Source organism: Martes martes (genome assembly GCF_963455335.1).
Source record: "Martes martes genome assembly, chromosome: 1".
Classification (NCBI taxonomy): Eukaryota; Metazoa; Chordata; class Mammalia; order Carnivora; family Mustelidae; genus Martes; species Martes martes.
The window spans coordinates 47,844,216-47,870,641 of record NC_137888.1 but is presented as its reverse complement, the minus strand read 5'-3'; the positions used below and the strand labels follow the sequence as shown (position 1 = coordinate 47,870,641).

The following is a 26,426-nucleotide window of genomic DNA, read 5'->3' as shown; positions in this document are numbered from 1 at the left end:
GTGCTCAGCAGGGAGTCTGTTTGTCCCTATCCCTCTCCCTCTGTGCTTTTTTTCTTTCTCTCTCAAATAAATAAAATCTTTTTAAAAAGTGGGAAAAATAAAATAAAATGAAATGAGAAGAATTCTTAATGGTTAGTTTCTCTTAAGTCTACCTGCAATGTTGTCTAAATGTTTCCTGTGAGACTTCAATTTGCCTCATTTTAACAATGAGTCTTATACCAAGTCCAGAAATAATAAAATGTCTGAGGCAAGACTGGCTAATAATGGCACCTTAAATTTGTGTGAAATTTGTAATACCTCCAAGTCCATGATCAGGCTAATTCCATAAAGGACCTTATAAAATATGATCAGGAAGAAGAGAGATTGGCCTGAAGGTTCGCAGCTGAGGCGTAACTAAACCACCAGTCTCTTATATTCCCAGCTTCAAGCCCTTTTTTCACTGTTGCTCATTGACAGATGTCAAAAAAGACATCTAATTAAAAGTGGCCACAAGCGAGTGATACACCAGCAATAACAGGACTTTGGGGAAGAAAAGCCAACTAGAGACTGCTGTGCAAGAAAAATAGTAAGCCCCAGGAGGGCTGATGGTATTTTTTGAGTAACTCCTTAGAATCTTCTTGAACACAGTGAGTGGCCTCAGGGTCCTACACGGGATGGTCTCTTGAGGTCCCATCTAGCTCCTTGACCCAACTATTCAGTGTCCCGCTGGCGCCACAGCTACACAGACCTTAGAGCACAGCCCATCACCCGCTTTGAGGAGGCTGCAAAATAGTGTTAGGGATGCAAAAAGAAAGCAAGTTCAGAGTGGAAGCAGCACTGTTAATCAGCACATAAATGGCTTATCATTCCCTTAATGGTAGATTAAGGGCTTTAAATCAAGTAGACAACAGACCCACAGAATGCCCTACCTACAGTGTCTTATCTTATCCACCCTTGTTTCTCTAAGAGATACAAATTACTATTAGCCTCCTGGTATTAACAGAGGAAGAAACTAAGGCTTAAAAAAGGTTAAGTAAGGATTCTCACAGTAGTTAAATGGCAGGACTGGGACTGGACCCTGGTGTGACTGACTCTAGAACCCAGGCTCTTACTATGTTCTTGCTCCTCCCTAAGATGCAGAGCAACTGAGTGCTGCGAGGACAATTAGGGCTCCAGCATGCCTGGCCCAAAGGGCAATGTAGGGCAGAAGAGGAAATACAGGAAGCTAAAGGTGAGGCTTCAAAGGCTGCTCAGTGTCAGCTGAAGAGATGGGCCTCCCTGTTATAAGCTGCACTGCCCTGGGAACTGTCATTATCCATGGCAGGAAAAGGTTAAGCGTGCAAAGTGAGGGAAGGGCAGAGCACCGGGTCTACTGCCCCTCTGCCAGTATCAGGAAGCTAGTAAAAGCCTTGAAGAAAAGCAATTAGGTGGTGTAAATGATATTTCAGGAAGATTCATTTGCCAGCCATCACAGAAGATATTAAAGGGAGCAAGAGGCTGGAGGCAAGGAAGCTGGTTAAGAGGCTATTGCTGGCACTCATCTCTGAGATGACGAGTCTGAGTCAGAACAGGGCAATGAGAACAGGGGGTAAAAAGGACACATGTGAGAGTTACCCATGGTGAAGGAAGGACTGCAGGAGAGCTGCAGAGCCAAGGTTGTGGTCTGTGATGTCAGAGGCAGCCAGAAAAGAAAGACACTACCAGAGCCAGCAGTGGCTTCAACCCTGCACACTCTCAGGAACCTGCCTCTTGTGTCTCCTCACCAGGCCACAAGCTCTGAGGACCCAAGGAATCTTCCTGTGCCTGACAGCCCCACAGCTCATCCCTGATGGCTACCAGAGGCCAGGCGTTGGGTAGACTTCGTAAATATTGACTGGCAGTCTGTTTCCCCTGCTTGGAACTCTATTCCCACTTCTGCCTGGAAACTACACGTGGGAAGGCCTTCCTGAAGGCCAGCAAAACGTCTTCCTCAAAGAGGCCTCCATGATGAGTTCTTCTCAATTAGGTCCTCCAGTTTTCCTCCCCACAGAAACTTTTCTTCACAGAACTTATTACAATGTAGAATTTTATACTTGTTTTAAAATTTATTTTTGTATTTCCTTTTGTTGCTTTTGTTCTTGGTGGTAGTTTTCCACCTTTCTCCACTACAAAATCAGTATTTCTTTTCACCATTGAGTCCCCAACATCCAGCTCAGTGGTATCCCATAGAGATAAAATGCAAGCCACAAATGTAATTTTAAATTTCCAGCAGTCACATTTTTTTAAACAATAAGATGAAAAAGAAACAGGTGATATTAATTTTAAGAATATATTTGATTTTATTTAACCAAATATATCCAAAATGTTATCATTTAATGTGTGATCTATTGAAAAAAAGTGATGAGATAGTTCACATTTCTTTCTTTTTTTTTTTTTTTTGTACTAAGTCTTTATCTTCTGTATTTTACACTCATAGCACATCTCAGTTGGGACTAGCCACACATCAAGTCACATGTGGCTAGTGGCTACCATAATGCTTAACACAGATCCTTGCAGGATGCTTGACATAGATCACTTAATAAAAAGTTGATTCATGAGAAAGGGAAGGTGGGATGGAAACAAGAAGAAAAAAATGGAGAGAAAAAAATACAGAAAAACTGACATTTCTTGGGTATTTTAAGTTAAGTTCTTTCATATTTGAATAAATTAAGTGATTTAATTCTAACATCAACCCTGGTGAGGTAGGCGAGAACCATCTTTATAAACGGGACACTGGTTTGGAGAAGAGATGTAACTTGCCCAAGATCACATTGCCTTATGAGTGAAAGAACCAAGATTCAAGTTGCAATTTCCCTTACCCAACTGTGCTGCCAGCACTGGCAGAAGCCATACGTAACAATAACAAGTCCGGTCAGGCCCAGACTGCTATCTAAATCTCTCTGTCTGTTGAGTTTGAGGAGTTCTTTATAGATCCTGGATATCAACCTTTTATCTGTACTGTCATTTGCAAATATCTTCTCCCATTCCGTGGGTTGCCTCTTTGTTTTGATGACTGTTTCTTTTGCTGTGCAGAAGCTTTTTATCTTGATGAAGTCCCAGAAGTTCATCTTTGCCTTTATTTCCTTCGCCTTTGGAGACATATCTTGAAAGAAGTTGCTATGGCTGATATCAAAGAGGTTACTCCCTATGTTCTCCTCGAGGATTCTGATGGATTCCTGTCTCACGTTGAGGTCTTTTATCCATTTCGAGTTTATCTTTGTGTACGGTGTAAGAGAATGGTCAAGTTTCATTCTTCTACATATAGCTGTCCAGTTTTCCCAGCACCATTTATTGAAGAGACTGTCTTTTTTCCACTGGATATTTTTTCCTGTTTTGTCAAAGATTATTTGACCATAGAGTTGAGGGTCCATATCTGGGCTCTCTACTCTGTTCCACTGGTCCATGTGTCTGTTTTTATGCCAGTACCATGCTGTCTTGGTGATCACAGCTTTGTAGTAAAGCTTGAAATCAGGTAACGTGATGCCACCAGTTTTATTTTTGTTTTTCAACATTTCCTTAGCAATTCGGGGTCTCTTCTGATTCCATACAAATTTTAGGATTATTTGCTCCAGCTCTTTGAAAAATACTGGTGGAATTTTGATTGGAATGGCATTAAAAGTATAGATTGCTCTGGGCAGTATAGACATTTTAACGATGTTTATTCTTCCCATCCAAGAGCATGGAATGGTCTTCCATCTTTTTGTGTCTTCTTCAATTTCTTTTAGGAGTGTTCTGTAGTTCCTCGAGTACAGATCTTTAACCTCTTTGGTTAGGTTTATTCCGAGGTATCTTATGGTTTTTGGTGCTATAGTAAATGGAATCGATTCTCTAATTTGCCTTTCTGTATTTTCATTGTTAGTGTATAAGAAAGCCACTGATTTCTGGACATTGACTTTGTATCCTGCTACATTACTGAATTGCTGTATGAGTTCTAGTAGTTTGGAGGTGGAGTCTTTCGGGTTTTCCATATAAAGAATCATGTCATCTGCGAAGAGAGAGAGTTTGACTTCTTCCTTACCAATTTGGATACCTTTTATTTCTCTTTGTTGTCTGATTGCTGTTGCTAGGACTTCTAATACTATGTTGAACAAGAGTGGTGAGAGTGGGCATCCTTGTCGTGTTCCTGATCTCAATGGGAAGGCTGCAAGCTTTTTCCCATTGAGGATGATATTTGCTGTGGGTTTTTCATAGATAGATTTGATGAAGTTCAGGAATGTTCCCTCTATCCCTATACTTTGAAGCGTTTTAATCAGGAACGGATGCTGGATTTTGTCAAAAGCTTTTTCTGCATCAATGGAGAGGATCATGTGGTTCTTCTCTCTTCTCTTATTGATTTGTTCTATCACATTGATTGATTTGCGAATGTTGAACCATCCTTGTAACCCAGGGATGAATCCTACCTGGTCATGGTGGATAATCTTTTTAATGTGCTGTTGGATCCTGTTTGCTAGGATCTTGTTGAGAATCTTAGCATCCATATTCATCAGTGACAGTACAGATAAAAGGTTGATATCCAGGATCTATAAAGAACTCCTCAAACTCAACACACACAAAACAGATAATCATATCAAAAAATGGGCAGAAGATATGAACAGACACTTCTCCAATGAAGACATACAAATGGCTACCAGACACATGAAAAAATGTTCATCATCACTAGCCATCAGGGAGATTCAAATCAAAACCACATTGAGATACCACCTTACACCAGTTAGAATGGCCAAAATTAGCAAGACAGGAAACAACGTGTGTTGGAGAGGATGTGGAGAAAGGGGACCCCTCTTACACTGTTGGTGGGAATGCAAACTGGTGCAGCCACTTTGGAGAACAGTGTGGAGATTCCTCAGGAAATTAAAAATAGATCTTCCCTATGACCCTGCAATTGCACTGCTGGGGATTTACCCCAAAGATACAGATGTAGTGAAAAGAAGGGCCATCTGTACCCCAATGTTTATAGCAGCAATGGCCACGGTCGCCAAACTGTGGAAAGAACCAAGATGCCCTTCAACGGATGAATGGATAAGGAAGATGTGGTCCATATACACTATGGAGTATTATGCCTCCATCAGAAAGGACGAATACCCAACTTTTGTAGCAACATGGACAGGACTGGAAGAGATTATGTTGAGTGAAATAAGTCAAGCAGAGAAAGTCAAGTATCATATGGTTTCACTTATTGGTGGAGCATGACAAATAATATAGAGGACAAGGGTAGATGGAGAGGAGAAGGGAGTTGAGGGAAATTGGAAGGGGAGGTGAACCATGAGAGACTATGGACTCTGAAAAACAACCTGAGGGTTTTGAAGGGGCGGGGTGGGAGGGTGGGGGAACCAGGTGGTGGGTATTAGGGAGGGCACAGATTGCATGGAGCACTGGGTGTGGTGAAAAAACAATGAATACTGTTACGCTGAAAATAAATAAAAAATTTAAAAAAAAAAATAAATAAATAAATAAATCTCTCTGTCATCCAGATAAAACATCCCAGGGCTCTTATTATGTATTGTTTTGAATCCCACAGACATTCATTTCAAAAGTAAGATATGATTATTGCAGGTTAACATGGGAGTCTCCCCTTCCTCCTCCAGAAATGTTTTAGAGGGATCCTTATCGCATTTGCCGCTGTCCATTGGGACACTACTATGGCCAGACAAAATGGAGACACTTTAAGTACCCCAAATATGCCAAGCTTGCTAACATTTGCCTCCTAGCTCTATATAATTTCCCTGCTACCTAGAACCCTCCCCACCATCACCTGATTAACATGTATCCTAGATGACTCAGTTCAAGGAAAAAAGAAATAACAAAGAAGTGAAAAAAAACTCATCAGTCATCTCATCTCAGCCAAGGAATCTCCCTGACCCACTCTCCAAGTGGGAGGGCCCCCTTTACTGTGTTCATAAGATACTCATGTGGAATTTTTCATGCAAACCATCATTATATACCTAGGGTCTCCCTCACAATACTGTGAGCTTCTGGAAAGCAAGAACCATATCTTTTATCTTTATATGCCCACTGGACAACATTTATTGAATGGGTTGTTAAACAAGTTGATAAAGGAATCAATGTATCAGTGAGCATGCTCATAACCCTGTTTAAGTATAAGAAGCAATACCTGATGCCACACAGTCCAAAGAGTTAAAAGAGGACTAAAGTACTCTTGCAATATCTGCATTGCACTCAGGCTAGTGGTCAAGGTGTGGGTCACAATTATATGAGTAGAAGGCATCAGTAGAGCACCCTGTGATGCTTCCAACTATATCATAAGAAGCATTGTTTTCAGCTGTGCAGAAGATCTAGAAAAATTGGGACTTATCCCATTGTTAGCTCCTGGGAGGTTAGGGACACGTGGAAGTCATGAAATAGGAATATGGTGGGTAGGAAGAAGCATGCTAAGCATCAGAATGTGGGCCACAGAGCCAAATACCCAAGGCATGCTGACCTGGAGGAGACAAGGAACATGCAGTGTTGGTATCATCAGAAGGATAGATGGTGGCAGACTGCACTGAGCAAAGGCCAAACCTCAGGAACTTTATTCTCCCTAACTCACACCACTCTTGACAAGTGTGTTCACCCTCTGGGAATATCTTGAAAGATATTTATAGCTTGGAACTCTTGGCTGCACCTGAGATTGTGGTCTGTAGTGTTAGGTCAGAGATTCAAATCTTTGATGCACCACACTGGTGTGCTCCTGGTGGATACAGTAGTGTCAGAGGAAATTATAAATTCCCTCAGTCCTAGGAACAGCCAGGTGAGTGTAAGGAGGGCCAAAGCTTCTGGAAGCCAGAACCTACTGCCAATCCCTGGCTTACTGCCTAGAAATGAGCCTTCTTATCTACATGGTCTCAAGTTCTAAACTCTGCCATCAAAAATGTTGGAAAGTATTGAGTTAGACTATATGAGGTGAATAAGCAAGTTTCAGAGACTTAGGACTTCCAAAAAGTATTTCATTTTGACAGGGCAAAAAGGGTAGAGGATAATAGATATGATAGTAATCAGGATCTGGCCCAATAGCCTTGCGGATTATGAGCTCTCAAGTCTAAGTACAAACTAAGACCAGCCTTTTTGTGTGGGTGTTTCTGAGAATTCAGGTGGAAGGTAGGACGCTAGCACACAGCACCACTGAAAGTAAATTAATAATAATAACCCACAAGAATAAGGCCCAGGTCCTCAACAAAGGCACACTCCTAAAAAACATATCAAGGTGAGTGACACTTCATCCCCCAATAGCCCATATTTCCTAATTGAGAGAGGCAGGTCAGGGACCAGAGTCAGCCCTACAGCCACTGCCTGGCACCTCACCACCTCTCCTCCTAGCAGGGTATGGCCCAGGGAAAATTGGCCTTTAGAAATTAGTAACGCTCAAAGAATTTGTCATGCATACCATCATTAAACCCTCAAAAGCAAGCTGGAAGATGAGGAGGAAGAGGGCATGATTGTCAGTGAGGCTGAGCTCAGTACCCCCATGCCCCAAATTTATTCTCCTGCCCCTCTTTGCTTGTCTTTTCAAGCATAGATCTGAACCTGAACTCAGGGTTGGGTAGAGATGGGAAGGCACATAATCAGAGAACCCCAATAATACCTAAAGACAATTAAAGGTATCAGGAAAGCATGGCTTCCACTGAACTCTTACTTAACCAGAAACCACAAACAAGCAAGAACAAACACCTCTCCCCACACTACTAAGTTGCTCGGAAGTATACTTCACAGTCACAGCAAATGGGCCTAGAGTTGTAATAGGACCAGGGTACAGGAGAAAGGCAGGAGCTGAATGTGGCGAGGAGGCCATCTTCACTCTGAACACGTGGCAGACCAGCCCCACTTCTCAACATGACTCTGGTTGGTATCATGCACCTGTGGATCTGAGTGGGCAGGAGAAGGCCAGACCCATCGGCACAAACATGGAGTAAATGGCCTCAAGGGTGTGTGTGCGTAAGTGCTAAAGCTACCGTGGCACCTCAGCAGCCGGAGCCAAGGAGAAGCTAACATCTGACATCTAAATAAGAGGAAACTAAAGTTAATCCCCACCACACCCAGTCTCCACCAGAGATGCAAATATCACCTCGACTCCATCTGTTCAACTCTTGTCAGTGGGGAGCTGAGCACATGCCAGAGGAATTTAAGCTCAACTAAATACTAAATTAAAAAGCATCCAAAAAAAAAAGAAAAAAAGCATCCAAGGCATTTACAGAGCTCCACTCTCTAAATTTTGCTCCCAGTTTCTAAAGGGGTTCTTCAACAATTAGAAATGACTAGAAAGCATTCTTCCTTCTTGAAGGCTAAAAAAATGTTCATTCACTTATCATGTACCATGGGCCAAAGAAGAATAAAGGAGTCTCCTTGATGTGAATCCCACCTTGTCACTTCAAAGTAGTATCCAGGTCCCAGCCTGACAGTAACATCATGATAATCTCAACTTTTTTACTTCCCCTTACTCCCCCACTTCCTAGAGCAAGACAGGAAAAATGACAGGTCTTTCTTCATGATGAGATACTCTTGCTCCCATTGACTTAGGGACAGGAAATGATGAAGGCAGAGGCTGCTGTTGTCCAAAGGGTTGAAGCCAAGTTGGCAGCTGTTGTCTGCTTATTTCTCCAAGGGATATAAGAAGAAGCACTAGAACCAGAAGTCCAGCCCCACCATGGTTCACTTCAAGCTGCACAGAGTTGGATGTTCCTGTGGAGTGAGTGTGTCTTGGGGTGGGGTCAGGGACGAACAAGATAATATAAAAAGGCATTGCAGGTAAAATCTCACACAAACACACACAAACTGTAAAGAGCAGAAGACAAAAATAGGAACAAAGAGCAAGGACAATGAATAGAAAACATTAACAAATATGGTAGGTATTAAACTATACCAATAATTAAACAGTAATGGTCTAAATGCACCAATTAAAAAACAAGATTGGGGGTGCCTGGGTGCCTCGGTCGGTTAAGCGGCTGCCTTCAGTTCAGGTCATAATCCCATGGTCCTGGGATCCAGCCCTGCCTCAGGCTCCTTGCTCAGCAGGAACCCTGCTTCTCCCCTGCCTGTTGTTCCCTCTGCATGTGCTTGCTCTCCATCTCTCTCTCTCTCACTTGCTCTCTCTGTGTCAAATATATAAATAAACTCTTAAAAAAATAAAAAACAAGATTGTCAGAGTGGATAAAAAAAAAAAAGACCAAACAGTATGTTATCTACAAGAAACCCACCTTAAATATCAAGACACATATAGATTAAAGGGATAGAGAAAGTTTTATTATGCTAACACTAATCAAAAGAGAACAAGAGTAGATATATTAATTTCAGACAGAGTAGACTTCAGAACAAGGAAAGTTGTCAAGAATAAGGAGGGGCATTGCATAATCATAAAGGGGTCAATTCCCCAGAAAACATATCGTGTATGGGCTTTGACACCAGAGCATCAAAACACCCAGGGCAAAAACCAATAAAATTGCACAGAGAAATTGATGAAAACAGTATTCTGGTTGGAGGCTTTAACACTCTTTATCAGAAATTGACAGATCTCGGGCACCTCAATGGCTCAATTGGTTAAACACCTGCCATCGGCTCAGGTCACAATCTCGGGATCCTGGGATCAAAGATGCTGGGATCAAGCCCCACATGAGGTTCTCTTCTTTGTAGGGAATCTGCTTCTCCCTCTCACTCTCCTTCTGTGCTCTCCCTCTATCTCAAATAAATAAAGCCTTTAAAAAAAAGAAGAAGAATCGGAGAGATCCAACAAGCAGAAAGTAGGGATATAACTGAACTCAAAAGCACCATTAATCGAATGGATATAACTAACCTCAATAAACTACTTCATCCAACGACAGCAGAATACATATCCTTCTCACTCAAATGAACCAGTCACTAGGGTACATCACATTCTAGGCCATAAAACACACCCTAACATAGTTAAAAGAATAGAAATCATACAACATATCATCTTATACCACAGTTCAATTTAATTATAAATCAATAACAGAAAGATAGCTAGAAAACACCAAAATACATGGAGATTAAACAACACATTTTTCATTAACACATGAGAAAAGAAAAATATCAAGAGAGATTTTTTTAATATTTTGTGTTAAATGAAAATGGAAAAACCAACTTATCCAAACCTGTATGGGATACAGCAAAAGTAGTGCTCAGTGGGAAATTTATAACATCGAATGCATATATTAAAAAAGAAGAAAAGATCTAAAATGAATAATCCAAACTTCTACCTTAGAAAACTAGAAGAAGAAGAACAAATTAAGATCAAAATAAGCATAAGAAAAAAATAATAAGAACTAGGACAGAAATCAATGACATCGAAACCAGGAAATCAATGGAGAATAACAACAAAACCAAAAGCTAGTTCTTTGAGAAGATCAATAAAAGTGATAGGCCTCTAGCCAGGCTAAGATAAAAAAAGAAAAAGAAAAGAAAGAAAGACACACATTACTAACATCAGAAATGAAAGAGGGGACATCATTATAGATCCTATGAACATAATAATGATAATAAAGGAAAACTATAAATAACTCTATACTGACAAATTGGATAACCTAGATGAAATGGACCAACTCCCTGAAAGATACAATTTACCAAACTCACGTAAGAAAAGATATAGACAATCTAAATATGCCTATGTATATTAAAGAAATTGAATAAGTAATTAATGACCTTCCAAAAGACAAAGAACAGGCCCAGATGGGCTCACTGGTGAATTCTACCAAACATTTAAGGAAAAAATTGTATTGATTCTGTATTCTACTTCCAGAAGACAGAAGTAAAGGGAATAGTTCTTAACTTATTCTATGAGGCCAGTGTTACCCTAACACTAAAACCAGACAAAGACATTACAGGAAAACAAAACTACAGACCAATATATCTCATAAACATAGAAGCAAAACTCCTCAGCAAAACATTAGCAAATAAAATCACAAAAATGTATTAAAAAATTATACATTACAACCAAGTGAGACTTATCCCAGCATGGTTTCTGAATGTTGACAATATTTTGAATGTTGGTTCAACATTCAAAAATTAACTAAATTAACAAATCACAACAATAAGCTAAAAAAGAAAAATCACATAATCATACCAATAGATGCAGAAAAAGCATTTGACAAAATCCCATTCATGATTAATTAATTACTTAATTTCTTAAAAAGAAAAAACCCCTCAGCAAACTGGAGTGAAGGGGAAGCTTCTTTAACTTAATAAAGAATATCTACAAAAATCTACAGCTAACATCATACTTGATGGTGAGAAACTAGAAGTTTTCTTGCTAAAATCAGGAATAGACACCATTGTAGTAGAAGTCCTAGCTAAAGCAATAAGAGAAGAAAGGGAAATAAGATGTACACATTGGGAAGGAAGAAATAAAACTGTCTTTGTTCACAGATGACCTGGCAATCTGTATAGAAAATCCAAAAGAATTGACAAGAAACTAGAACTAATGAGCAACTGTAGCACAGTTTTGAGATACAAGGTTAAAATGCAAAAGTAAGTGGGACTGCTTTTCTAAGGCAAAGGAAACCATCAGCAGAATGAAAAGGCAACCTATAGAATGGGAGAAAATATTGGCAAATCATATCCAAAATATATAAAGAACTCATACAACACAATAATAAAAAAATTAAAAATCTAATTTAAAAATAGGCAAAGAAATTGAATAAACATTTTTCTAAGAAAGACATACAAATGGTCAATGGGTATGCAAAAAGATGTTTAACACCACTAATCATCAGGGAAGTGCAAATCAAAACCACAGTGAGATATCACCTCACACCTGTTAGAATGACTATTGTCAAAAAGGAAAAATAACAAGTACTGTGAAGGATGTAGAGAAAAGAACACTACTGGTGGTAATGGAAACTGGTACAGCCACTATGAAAAATAATATGAAGGTTCCTCAAGAAACTGAAAATGGAAATACCATATGATGCAACAATTTTACTACTTGGCATTTACCTAAAGAAAGAAAAAATCACTATCTCAAAAAGATATCTGTATCCCCACATTTATTGCAGCATTATTTGCAAGCCACGATGTGGAAACAACCTAATTGTCCATCAACAGATGAATGGATAAGGAAAATGTAGTGTACGTGTACATATATACACACATATAAAAGAAAGAAATCCTGCCACTTGGGACAACAGGGACGGAACTTGAGAGCATTATGCTAAGCAAAATAAGTCAGACAGAGAAAGATAGGGAGTGTATGATCCCACTTATATGTGGAATCTAAAAATAAAAAAATAAAATAAAAAACAACAAAACTTGTAGATATAGAGAACAGAGTAGTGGTTGCCAGACGTGGGGGAAGAAATGGTGATAAAATGGGTAGAAGCAGTCAAAAGGTATAAATTTCCAGTTATAAGATAAACAAGTCCTGGGGGTAAAATGCTCAACACGGTTACTGTAATTAGTAATACTGTATTGAATATTTGAAAGTTGCTAAGAAAGTAGATCATAAAAGTTCTCATCACGCACACAAAAAATTGTAAGTGTGTGTGGTAATGCGTGTTAACTAGTAATCATTATGTTATATATACACATACCAAATCATTCTGTTGTATACCTAAAATTAATACAATGCTATCTGTCTATTATATCTCAACAGAAAGGAAAAGAAAACAACAAATGGGCCCAATTAAAAAGTGGGCTAAAGACCTGAAAAGACACCTCACCAAGGAAGATATGCAGATTGCAAATAAGCATGTGAGAAGATGCTCAGTAAATATGTCGTTAGGGAATTATAAATTTAAAAGCAGTGAGATACTGGGGCGCCTGGGTGGCTCAGTGGTTTAGGCCTCTGCCTTCGGCTCGGGTCATGATCTCAGGGTCCTGGGATCGAGCCCCGCATCGGGCTCTCTGCTCAGCGGGAGCCTGCTTCCCCCTCTCTCTGTCTGCCTCTCTGCCTAGCTCTGATTTCTCTCTGTCAAATAAATAAAATTAAAAATAAAATAAAATAAAATAAAAGCAGTGAGATACTACTACACACATATCAAAATGACTAAAATCCATAACACTGACAGTACCAAATGTTGGTGACAATGTGGAGCAACAGGAACTCTCATTGCTTGCTGGTGGGAATGCAATATCGCCACTTTGGAAGACAGGCAGCTTCTCACAAAACTACTCGTATTCTTACCATATGCTCCAGCGATCAAACTTTGATATTTAGCCATAGTTGAAAGTGCATATGTACACAAATACCTGCATGTGGATGTTCATACCAGCTTTATTTACAACTGCCAAAACTTGGAAGCAACCAAGATGTCCTTCAGTAGATAAATGGATAAATAAAATGTAACACATCCATAAAATGGGATATTATTCAGTGGTAGAAGGAAATGAGCTATCAAGCTACAAAAAGACATGGAATAAACTTAAATGCATATGACTAAGTGAAAGAAACCAATCTGAAAAGGCTACAATACTACATGATTCCAATTACATGACATCCTAGGAAAGGCAATAACCACGGAGACAGTAGAAAGATCAGTAGTTGCCAGGGGTTAGGAAGGAGTGAGATGAATGGGCAAAACACTAAGGATTTTTAAGGCATTGAAACTATTCTATATTATGCTATAATGGTGGATATGTGCCATTATACATTTGTCAACCCATAGAATGTGCAACACTAAAAGTAAACCATAACATAGACTAACTTTGAGTGATATTAATGTGTCAATAAAGGTTCATCAAAATGTATCTCTTCACTGAGAGATACAGATTGTGGGGAAGGCTGTATACTTGCAGAGATAGGGGATATATGGGAATTCTATAATTCTACTGAATCTTGCTGTGAATGCAAAACTCTTCTGAAAAATAAACATTATTTTCCAAAAAAGGCACTGCAGGTAGATGCCCAACCTATAAAGTCACATGAACAATGAAATGAATATTATCACTTTCCAGAACTCAGCAAAAAGGGAGAACTCACAAATTTATTCTGTATCTGGCATCTAATGAGCATCTTAACACAGCCCCAAAAGAAAAGCCAAAAGTCATATTCTGTGCTTCCAAACAATTTTTGTTTTCATGACCCAAAGCTGGTGAGGACTCCTTGAATCAACAGGAGGGAGCGGAGGAGTCAGCAAGCACTGCTACTGACTGGAGATTGTGTCTAGTACGCTGCAGGGGAGCTCTCTTGGTACCTTCACAGAAGCCAACTATGTCCCAGCCAGCCAAGTCACCCTCTGGCCTTGGCCCAGGAAAGAGCCTCCCAGAAATAACTGCCAAATTCCACAGTCACTTTCAGCTTCTGCAGGACTATTGGTATGATCAGAGCCCTAAAGAACCACAGTCACAGCTGGAGAAGCTTCTTTGTGCGTGCCAGTTTTTTCCTCTTTCACTACCATGTTGCTCAATTCTGTTTCCTTCCTCCGAAATCCCTCTAGTTTATCCTAATTTCAAAAGCTCTATTTTCCCTGTTCTATACCTATAATAAGACAAGTGCTAAAACATAGTTATTGCTTGGGCCTCACCAATAGGAGATAAGAACAAGCATCAACCAGCTCCTCATGATCATACCCCCAGTGCATCCTCCTAGAAGGGCCTGAGTTTCATGTGAAGGCAATGTGCACAGCTGTTCTGAGAGCACCCCAGCTCAGGATGCAGCCACATCTCTACCACCAGATGTGAAAGAGGTAATAACAGGCTCTGTGGGTATAATGGTACCCCAACAGAAGCCGAAGAGAACCTACCTGGGGGAGTATCCCATAGTATTTGTTTGCCAGTCCATTCCAAAAGAATTTAAGATTGCTTACAAAGATTGGGAACATAAAATAAAAAGGAATGAGGAAAATGGGAAGTTGAGGGGCTTGCAATTTCTGGATTGGTATTGAGAAAAGATTAGCTACAATTGAGTGACCTCTAACTTCACAGTTACCCACCTCATTCTGTCTCTTCTTTACCAGTCTTGCATGATTCTAGCTTTCTTGTCAAGGTCACCAAAGACCTCCATATTGCTAAATTCAATGGCCAATTCTGTCTCAGCTTACTTGAGCCACTAGCAGAATTTCACAAAGCTGATCACTGCCTGCTCCTTGGAATATATTCTTCCTGTTATTTTTCCTCTTCACTAGCCCCTCCTCCCTTTCTGTTTTCTCCTAATTCCTAGCTTCTTAGAATTAGAACGTCCTAGGGCTCAGTTTTTAGCGTTCTGCTCTATCTACTCAATACTGCAGAATCTCATCCCTTTTCACATTCAACAGTATGCCACATGCCCACGACTCCCTGATTTTTATTCACAGCCCAGACTTCTCCCCAGGACCCTAGACTCCTTATATCCACCGGCCTACTTGGCTGTCCAACATACATCTCAAACTCAAAAGCATCCAAAGCAGATCTCTCGACACCCCAACCAGATCTGCCTACTCATGGTTTTCCTCCACTCAATGACAACTACATTCTCCCAGGGTCACCAAAAATTTTACAGTCATCCTTGACTCCTCTCTTTCTCTCATTTCCCACATCCAATCTGTTGGAAAATCCTGTCAGCTCTATCTCCAAAATATGCTCGGGATCTGACCTCTGCTCACCACCTCCCCTGAGGCCACTCTGGCACAGGCCTGGGTTATTAAAATGATCTCCGAACTGGATTCTGCTTCCACCTTTGCTCCTTTCAGACTATTCTTAACACAGAAGTCAGTGTTATCCTGTTGAGATGCAAGTCATGCACAACTCCTCGCAATGGCCTAAATTGCTCCATATGATTTAGCCCCCAACACTTCTCCAGGCCCCTCTCCTCTCATCTACTCCCTATCAGCCACCCTGGTCTCCCTGCATCTTCTTGAACACACCAGGCTCTCCTTTAGCTTCAGGTCTTTGTATTTGCTGTTCCTCCTGCTTGAAATACCCTACCCCTCATCTCATCTAAGCCTTTGTTCAAAGACCCTCTCAATGAGGCCTTCCCTGATGACTCTACTTACAACTTCCCCATCCCCTTTTCCTGCTTTATTTTCCCCATAATACAACCTCTTCTAACATACTACATAACTTACTCACTTGTTTTGTTTATTGCAATTAGAAGAAAAGCTCCATGAATGTTAAGATTCTTTTCTATTTTACTTTGCTGTTTAGAACTGTTCCTGGCATATAGTAAGTGGTTCGGTATGTAAGTGTTGAATAGATGAACAGAAGCATAAATAGATGAATAAGTGAATGGATGGATGGATGGATGGATGGATGAATTGGTGGATGGAAAGAGTGGATAGCAGGACTTGTGCTTTGGCTGCCAGATTCCTGAATATCCCGGAGGGGGGAAATGTCACAAATCAAGCAGAAATCATCATGTAAGGCACAGATCTCCCCACATCTACTCTGCCTATGTAACTGCAATGCTAGATTCTAACACAAAATGAAATGAAATGTCCATTCAATCATTAGAATTAGACTAGGCTTAGCTTTGTCTCAATCAGCCATAGCCCACAATAAGCTGGCTGAGAAAACACTCATGAGTACAGGAGTTGAGAATGGTAAGCTAAGACTCCAATGCTAGGGAAGGTGGGTAGAGGAGGTGTTGATAACACTAAAGGTACCAGTTTCTACTGAGTTTCTAACGTGTGAAAGTACAACACAAGGCTCTTGGCTAACTTTATCTCATTAACTCTTTGCCACACTGGGAAGAAGGTATTATTACCCCTATTTTACAAATCAGCAAACTGAAGTTCAGAGAGGTAACTTATTTTCACAATATCCCAAATACACAGTAAAAGTTGGGATTCAAACTAGATCTATATAACTCAAAAGTTCTTATTCTTTACATACTAAAGGTTACTCTTGAAATGGTGAACCAACCTTTGACTGTTTCAGATCAATTCTCCCTTCCTAGTCCCTCACTGTACTTAGTCTCAGTATAGCAAACATCTTAGAATTGGAGCAGAAAGAATAAGAAAGAAGAAGTTAAAACTGAGTCTTTGTTTCTTAATTAATGCTGAAAATTTACCAACAGAATAAAAAAAATCAATATGCTGAAAGAGGACAACTTTCAGTCAGTTTTATGCACTTTCACACACCCACGTGCACACCAAAGGCGACTAATAGGAAAACACAACAGTTAAACTTACCACACTACCCTCATCCAAATCTCTCATGGGTTGTAAGAACCAAAGATGTGCCGGTTTGTAGCTAACAATCCTGGCAGATGCTGCTTAATACTCAAAAAAGAAAAGCATATTTCACCAGCATCAGCCTTGCAACAGCCCCAGAGAAATCTCTTTTTCTCCTCCCACTCATGTTTCTCCCTAAGCATTGTATACACTGTCAGTGGCCTCCACCTCCACCCAACTTACAGAAACCTGGCCCATTACACCCTGCAATTAATATCATCAGACTTGTGAGTCTGATTGTCAACCTCTCATGTTCTCATTTACCAGAAGACACTGTCCTTCACAGTCAGGGAGGCACCACTGACTTACTGTCAAAGTATTTCTCTAAAACCTGCAAGGTATTTACTTTCATTTATTCCCACTGCCACCAAGTCTGCCTCTGGATTAATCATTTCTATAAAGTTGTTCAACCAGCCAACTTAGGTGTTCAGTGTATAAAAACAGCAAATGTAGAAGGTTCCCACAGGGATTAGGCCCACCCATGACTTTGTTTCCCTTACATGGCCCAACCCACCAACTAGCTCACACCCACCCCTACCCAAGGGCATCTATGAAGACTCGGAAAAAAAACAGGAATGAATACTCACAATCATGCTGCTGGTTTTAGCATTTGGACCCACCAACCAATAACAATATTTCTTGGTTCTTGCTTTAGAAATAAGACCCATTAGAGTGTGTGTAGAATGTACCTGTGAAATTCAAGTTGTGCTATCAAGAGCCCATGAAACAAAGTAAAACAAGGGGATTTAGAAAATACTTCTTTTCAAAGGATGGAAGTAACCACATGTTGCCAACACCTGACTCATCCTTTTAACTCCAGTCTCTAAATTAGTACAGAAATTGTTCCAGAAAAACAGAAGATCCTCTGAAGACCTCCTATTAAAGGAGATTTAACATCCAATCAATAAAAACAAGAGAATGAGTAACAGTTTCATTAGGTGCTCATCTGGATACATAAACTTGGAAGAAAGCGATGAAACAGGCCTCTGATTTTATTTTCTCACCTTTGTTACACCTGAGTGACCCTAAAAACTGAGGGAGAGAACCAGCTATATGATTTGTAGGGCCCAGAGCAAAAAGAAAATGTGGAGTCCCTTGTTTATAAATTGTTGAAAATTTCAAGATAGTGACAGCAGAGCATTAAAACAAGCATGGGGCCCCTCTAAAACTGGAACCCTGTACAACTACAGAGGTTGCACATCCACAAAGTGGACACTGCAGAAAAAGAACTTGTCCTCTGAGTGCTGGAAAGAGACCTGAGAGGAACTGTGGCTGAATTACATGCTCTCAGGCATCATTACTTCTGGGTGGAATGTTCTAGAAAGCTCAAAGTCCCACAAAGTATTATTCCATTCTGACTGGATTGATCTGGAAAGATAAATCTTGCAGGAGTGGACTCAGTAAGAAATCTGAGTGCTTGCTGGTAGAAAATTTCCTATAATTTTGTTTAGAGAAGAGGTTACTTTATCAAGTTGGAAGAGTCCTCTTTGGTCACCGGCTTAGTGATGGCTGAATTTCATAAGAACTGATCACAAAAAAGTGTAAGACTCAACTTTATGGCTAAGGGAGTAAGTCTTCAAGCAAACTTTCAACAAAATTTTTGAGAAGACTGGTTCAGTCATTTCTTTTTTTCTCTTTCTGCTTCTTAACTAGTCTTAAGTTCACTTTTATTCTTGATTTTTTAGTCAATATGGACTCAGAACTGCCCTTAATGAATTCCTTCTCAAATCATACCCACAGGAAAAAGACAAAAAGACAAACTTTGATTTGGGGATAATGGAGGAGAGGATATTTCTAAGCATCATTTGTTAACTGAAACATGGAAAAGTAAAGTGATGATGTGCCAAACAATAAGGAAAGAAGATACCCTTTGAGCCCACAGCCTTTCCTGAAAATTTACTTTTTCAGGCCTTAACAAGTTCCTCATTAACAATAGTCCATTTCCAAATCTGGAAATATGCTTTATGATTCAGCACAAGCAGTGATCGATAATGTACCAAAAGGAAAATTCAGAAGCATAAGTGGGCTCAGTAAGAGTCAAAGCTGTTTTTCATAAAATGTAGGACTGTGCTCTCTGAAGGTAGTAGTGGATGCTTTTTCAGTGATAGCCCCAATCTCTTTTTAAATTATTTTTATTTGAGGGGCACCTGGGTGGCTCAGTGGGTTAAAGCCTCTGCCTTCAGCTCGGGTCATGATCCCAGGGTCCTGGGATCGAGCCCCACATCGGGCTCTCTGCTCTGCAGGGAGCCTGCTTCCCCCCCTCTCTCTGCCTGCCTCTCTGCCTACTTGTGATTTCTGTCTGTCAAATAAATAAGTAAAATCTTTAAAAAAAATTATTTTTATTTGAATGTAGTTAACACACAATGCTATATCAGCTTCAGGTGATACATTTATACATTATGCTATGTTCACCACAAGTGTAGCCACCATCTGTCACCATACAATACTATTACAATACCATTACAATACCATTGACTATATTCCCAATACTGTGCCTTTTAGGCCCATGATTTATTCATTCCATAACTGGAACCCTGTATCACACTCCCTTTCACTCATTTTGCCCACTCACCCCCCCACCCAATAGGGAACCATCAGTTTGTTCTCTGTATTTACAGGTCTGACTATGCTTTTTGTGTGTTTATTCTCTTCTGAAAAACTCAACTCCCATCCAAGAGACAAACAGAATGTTACCACCTATCAGGGTGCAGAACCAGTTTCATCCACTCACCCCACCCTCTCTTACTCATTACCACCATGAAACATAAATAATTTAACATAATGCCAAAAGCCAAACCAACAACACTTAATACAACTAATAAGACAACAATTAGATAATATCAAGCTTTTTACACATTTATCTCCAGGAACCCAAGTCTTCATCCTGAATTCCATCTTCCTGGCAGACTAATGGCCTCTGATATACACGGGAGTACAGAAGGTGCTGTAGAGTCCTGAGCTCATCAGATAGAGGCAGAAGGCTCTCACCCATGATCTCTTAATCTTTTCTGAATCTCTCTCTCTTTCTCAATGGAAAACATGAGAGGAACAGAATCTCCTTCAAACAATGCTGATTTGGTGGAAATTAAAGTGGAAAATGGACTTGATCTATCATCTACTGTGGCTGTTCTTACTGCTGTTATTATTGTTAAATACTGCAAATGAATCATTTCTGCTATGAGAACCATCACAGTGACATGGGAATACTGACCATCATCCATCCCTATATCCCAATCATTAGTATGGTCATCACTAAAATTAAAGTTTTCTAAGACTTCCTTTCTAGATGAAAAAGTGACGTTGGTACCTCTCATTTAAAAGACAAACTGACTTCCAGTTTTCCCAAATACTGAGCTTTTAGTCCCTATCCTCCAAAGAAAGTAAGAACTCTACCACATGATAGTAATAATATCCTGTTGTCATCTTAAGTAGGAGCTTTCCCAATAAATGATCTGGGCTACAACAAACTGAAAAACAGAGTTTTCCAGCATCTGAGGATATGTGTAAGTTGTATGAAGCAACAATATATCTGCATAGACAAAGTGGGAAGGAATGGTAAGGTGCTCAGCACCAGCCAAACTGAAGAAAACTCATGTTATTCTATAAACCTGTCAAGTCACTAAGTTGTACACCTGAAACTAATGTAACATTTCATATCAACTACGGTCAAATTATTTTTTGTTCACCATTTCTTTGTCTTTTTCTTAACTTTATTTTATTTTTTCAGTGTTCCAAGATTCATTGTTTATGCATCACATTCAGTGCTCCATGCAATACATGTCCAAGTTTCTTAAAAAAGGAAAATTTGCTTGTTCTAGCAGCAAAGCATCTATGCAGAGATATCCAGATGGGGTGTTAGACTGGACTTCAAGGAAGAAGTGGAGCAGAGAAACAGAGAAAATGTCCAATTCTCAGAGGGAGAAGAGACAGCCCAGGCTCAAAGCCCGGACCTAAGGTATGAACCTCTAGAGCTTTAAGCCCATGCCTGACTCCAGGGCATCCTTCCCTGACCCAGCCTCCTATCTCTAGTAATGAAATCAAGCCCTGCCCTTTCAACTTCAGTCACAGTTCCAACTGGACTTTGTGAATTCATTCCCCATGTGCCTCTGTTGGGTTTCAAAGGCTTCTGGTTCCAGACTCTGGCTTAGTCAAACCCCTTAGACCTATCAGCAGATCTTGGCAGCCCTGTTTTGGCCCTTGCTTCTCTCCATGAGGCCTTCAATTCTGAGTCACCCATTAGCCTCAACAAATTAGCTTTATCTCATCCCCCACCCATTACCCTCTACTCCTAGCTCCAGCCCTTAGGATGCATGATGCATTTGGCCAGTATTACTCTTAACTGAGTTCACCTCACCATAATCCAATGTGGAGGCACAGAAAAAGAATCTTAAAAAACAATAATAGTCATTGAGGAAGAACTTCTATCTCAGAAGCCAAGGTAAAATCAACACAGACCATGGTTTGGCAAACTCTGGCTTATTACATACAAAATGTTACCATAGTGAAGACCTCAAATGTTTGACTTTTTAATAGTACAAATATGTGTGTGTAAGTACACCTCCAGGACAGTCAGGGAGAGTGTATTTATTCCCATTTTAAACACAACTGCTTCACTATTTTAGGGTGCTAGACATTGTGAATTTTACTTTGTTTGGCACTGAGCATTTTTTTTATTCCTATAAGAATTACTTTTTTTATCCTACAATCCCACTTCTAGGTTTATACCCAAAAGAACTGAAAGCAGGAATTCCAACAGATAACTGTACACCAATGTTCAGAGCAGCACTATTTGTAATAATTAAAAGATGGCGTATTGGTTAAGGTTCTTCAAAGAAATAGAATCAATAGGATATCTGTCTATATCTGCACAACTACATGTCTATATCTACTCTCTATATAAAGCTAAATCTATAGCTATATGATATAGAGAGAGGGACTTATTTTAGGAATTGGCTAACATGATTACAGAGGCTGGCAAGTCTAAAATCTTCAGGATAAGCCAGCAGGCTAGAAACTCAAGGAAGAGATGATGTTGCTGTTTAAAACCAAAAAGGCTGTGTGCCGACAAAACTCTCTGTTGTCAAAAGGAGGTCAGTCTTTTTCTATAAGGGCCTTCAATTGATTAGACTAGCCCCATCCACATGATGGAGACCTATCTACTTTACTCAAGTCTACTAATCTAAATGTTAATCTCATCTAAAAAACACCTTCTCAGAAACATCTAGAGTAAGTTTTGCTTTATTTGGTTAGTGTGGCCTAACCAAGCTGATGCAAAAAATTAGCTATCACAGATGGAAACAACCCAAATGTCTTTCAACCAATGAATGGATAAACAAATTGTGATATACATAAAATGGAATATTATTCAACCTTAAAAATACCTTCTATAACATGGATGAACCTTGAAGACATTATGCTAAGTGAAATAAGCCATTCATCAAAGGACAAACATTGTATAATTCCATTTATATGAGGCACATAGGGTAATCAAATTCCTAAAGACAGTACAATGGTGGTTGCCAATCAGGGAAGGTAACAGTCATTGTTTAATGACTATGGAGTTTCATTTTGGTAAGAAAGTTCTGGAGATAGATGTGATTCTGCACAACAATGTGAATGTATTTAATGGCATTGAACTACACATTTAAAAATGGTTAAAATGGCCTATTTTATGCTTTTTACCACAATAAACAATGAATTGCTTATATGCTTAGGCTTTATTATGATCCAGATACTATGCTAAATTCTTTATATGGATTTTTCTCATTTAATGTCTATTGTTATCTCCCACTTTATAATAATAAATGCAACATAATAAATCCTCCTAGAGAAAGTGACTTATTCAAGGCATACTAGTAAGAAGCAGATCTGGGATTGAAACCCTCACAGTCTGACTCCAAAGTTTATGTGCTCAGTCAGAGTGCTATACTGAAAAGTCTGTCTCCATTAACATAATGAAGTAAAAAACAAATTAAAATGTTTTTCTTTTTTTTTTAAGATTTTATTTATTTATTTGACAGACAGAGATCACAAGTAGGCAGAGAGGCAGGCAGAGAGAGAGAGGGGGAAGCGGGCTTCCTGCTGAGCAGAGAGCCTGATGCGGGACTTGATCCCAGGACCCTGAGATCATGACCTGAGCCGAAGGCAGAGGCCCTAACCCACTGAGCCACCCAGGTGCCCCTAAAATGTTTTTCAAATACTAGTTTAGAGTTGATACAAGACTTAAAGAATATAAAAGACTTAAAAAATGAAGTACCAAAAAGATGTCAAATCCAGGCTAGGTATAATGGGACACCTAAAATAATCCTTTATCAATCTTCATCATGAGAAGTTCTTATCCCAAAACCATAGCATCTCCAGGAATAAGAGAATAAACTTTGATGCCCAAGAAATAGAAGTAGAATATTTACCTGACACCTACCTGATACCATTTTCCCACAAGCCTTAAAACATTTCAGTTTCTCTATTTGTTTTTTAATAAATATGTTGTGGTTCTAAACCACAATATTTTCACTGATGAAAAACAGAGCTTTTCCACCATTTTCATGAATAAAATAAGGTTGTCCACTCCTGGGATTTTTTAAAGATTTTATTTATCTATTTGACAGAGAGAGAGACAGCGAGTGAGGGAACACAAGCAAGGGGAATGGGAAAGGAAGAAGCAGGCTTCCCCCTGAGCAGGGAGCCTGATGTGAGGCTCATTCCCAGGACCCCGGGATCATGACCTGAGCCAAAGGCAGACACTTAACAATTCAGCCACCCCAGTGCCCCACTCTTGGTACTTTAATTCAACATAGTACCAGAAGCCCCAGCCACAGCAATCAGACAAGAAAAAGAAATAAAAGGCACCCAATTTGGCAAGGAAGAAGTAAAACTTTCACTATTTATAGATGACATGATACTCTATATAGAAAACCCTAAAGACTCCACCAAAAACCACTAGAATTTACAAAGAAATTCAGTAAAATTGCAGGACACAAAATTAATACACAGAAACCTGTTGCATTTCTATATACTAATAATGAAGCAGCAGAAAGAGAAATTAAGAAAACAACTCCACTTACAATTGCATTAAAAAGAATAAAATACCTAGGAATAAACTTAACCAAAGAGGTGAAACATCTGTACTACAAAATATCAAATACTGCTGAAAGAAATTGAAGAAGACACAAACAAGTGGGAAACTATTCCATGCTCATGGATTGGAGGAACCAATATTGTTACAAATACTATGTCATTTCACTCATATGTAGAATTTAAGAAACCAAACAAATGAACAAAATATAAGGAGTCAAAGAAAAGAATAGACTCTTAAATACAGAAAAAAAATTGGTAGTTGCCTGAATGGACATGGATGGGGGAGGGGTGAAGTAGATAAAGAAGACTAAGAGTACACTTACTGTGATTAGCACTGACTAATGTATAGAACTGTTCAATTATTTTACACTTGAAATTAACATTAACATTGTATGTGAATTATATTTCAATTAAAAAATTGTGGTCCCATTTTTATTTTCAAATTATGTTTAGATCTATACCTGTGAGTAGACCCTTACAGAAGGACTGAAAGGATATAGACCAAACCAGTAACAAAGGCACCCTCTGAGGAGAGTAGTAAAATGAGAAGAAACCAAGTAAATAAAGGGGAAACCATTACTTCCGACTCTTAAACACTTTGTTTTCAAAAAGGATAATCATTCGGCTGATATTTACTGGATATCTGCCATACATTTGGGTATTAAGGTGGGTTTTGTTCAAACAAGATGAAAAGACAGATCGCTGGCCTGCAATGCACCCCATCTAATGAACAAGAAAAATGTCTTCTGTCTCCAAACACAGCACATCCCATAGACATGATTCATGTTGATATTCTGGACCCTCCAGGGAAATTTTACCAGCTCAATTCTTCAAATGTGCCCTTCCCTTCCCATGATCCTACTCCCATGGACTTCGACTATCATCATAACCAGCAAGAGTAGAGTATAGCCTAGTGGTTAAGGCTTGGGCTCTAGAGTTAGACTGGCTGTGTATCTGCCATTTGTTCACTGTGTGACCTTGGGCAAGTCTCTTAAGATGCCTCTGCCTCTGTCCCCTCAGTCAACAGGTAAGAGGATTACATGAGCTAAATTACATTAAGCCCTCAGAATAACATTTGCCATGTACTAAGTGGTCAAGAAATGTTAGCCACAGATGTCTTAAAGAGCCATCTGCAAACAACAGACTGTCCCAGAAATGAGGAGAGAAGAAAAAAAGATCATCCAAGAGAGCTAGAACCTTAGAGATAATTTTAAAAATGACAGCACAAAGAAGGGCATAATGGCTCCATGTCTTGCCCGAGGTCACACAGGTGGTCAGCAGCAGCACCAGGGCCAGAACTCAGGTTCTCTCTGCCCCAGCACAATGCCCTCAAGGAAGAGAAAGCAGGAGAGCGCCAACCTGATGCATGTAGGTTTACCTGACAGGTCTTACCTACTTCCATAACTGTGAACTACAAAGTTACAAGTATTAACGCGTGAAGAGATGATTCTCTCAGCAGGGGGAGAAAGAGCTGCTCTGCAGACATAGTGTGTATGAGAGAACGGGAGAGTTGGAACAATCACATCCATACCAAAGACTTTAGGGCAAGGCCTATCTCTAAAAAGTGTCAGGAATAATAGCCCGGAATAGCAGACTACATCAGCAGAGCTCCCAGACAGACACCACGGAGTCTAAAAGGAACGGCCCAGGCTCATTGCTCAGTCCTAACCACACAGCCTGCTGGCCCTGAAGAGAGGTCACAGAAGTAGTGGAGTGAACAAGGAGCACATGCTGGGCAAGAGGTGGAGACAGGACCCCAGAAAGATTGTTCCAGAAACACCTCCACCATATAACTACTGCCATTTCAGCTTACCATCCCCCACCCATCTACGTCCCAAGCCTCCCCTTCCCCACCAGCCTCACCATACTGTCCTCTCCTGCTTCTCCCACCTGTCCAACCCTTCCATCCATGCACCTTTCACAGATTATCCTGCATCACAACCCATTGTCCCCAAGGATAGACCCATATTTTCCAGCCTTGGTGCTTTGCCCATGTTTCCCCTTTCTCCTAGAATGTGGGCCACCTACTGTTCCATGAACCCTTTACTCTCAACCAAACCTGTTTGACAAAATCCTTTCCCAGAAAACCAATCTTCTATGAATCCATCCTACAACAAGAAGTCCTCTTTCCATTCTTTGCACTCCCAGAATCTTCTAGCTCTCTCTCTGGCACCTGATAAATTCTACTCTCCTCTCAAGACTCTCTCTCCTTTACAGCCCTATACAGTGCATTATTAATAAGAAGTCAACACTCAGTAAGTG

General features: G+C 39.9%; 1 protein-coding gene across 3 annotated transcripts in view; it reads right to left on the bottom strand.

Annotated features, from left to right (window-relative positions):
* The window catches only part of TMEM45A (transmembrane protein 45A), a 71,273-nt gene that overhangs the window by 43,200 nt on the left and 1,647 nt on the right, over positions 1-26,426 (bottom strand). The window contains exon 1 of one of the 3 annotated variants that reach the window (XM_080821860.1): positions 17,046-17,207. The exons of the other annotated variants lie outside the window; for them this stretch is intronic. The gene's annotated coding sequence lies outside the window, so the exon portion shown is untranslated. Of the gene's footprint in view, positions 1-17,045; positions 17,208-26,426 lie in introns of those variants that run through there. 3 annotated transcript variants of the gene reach the window in all.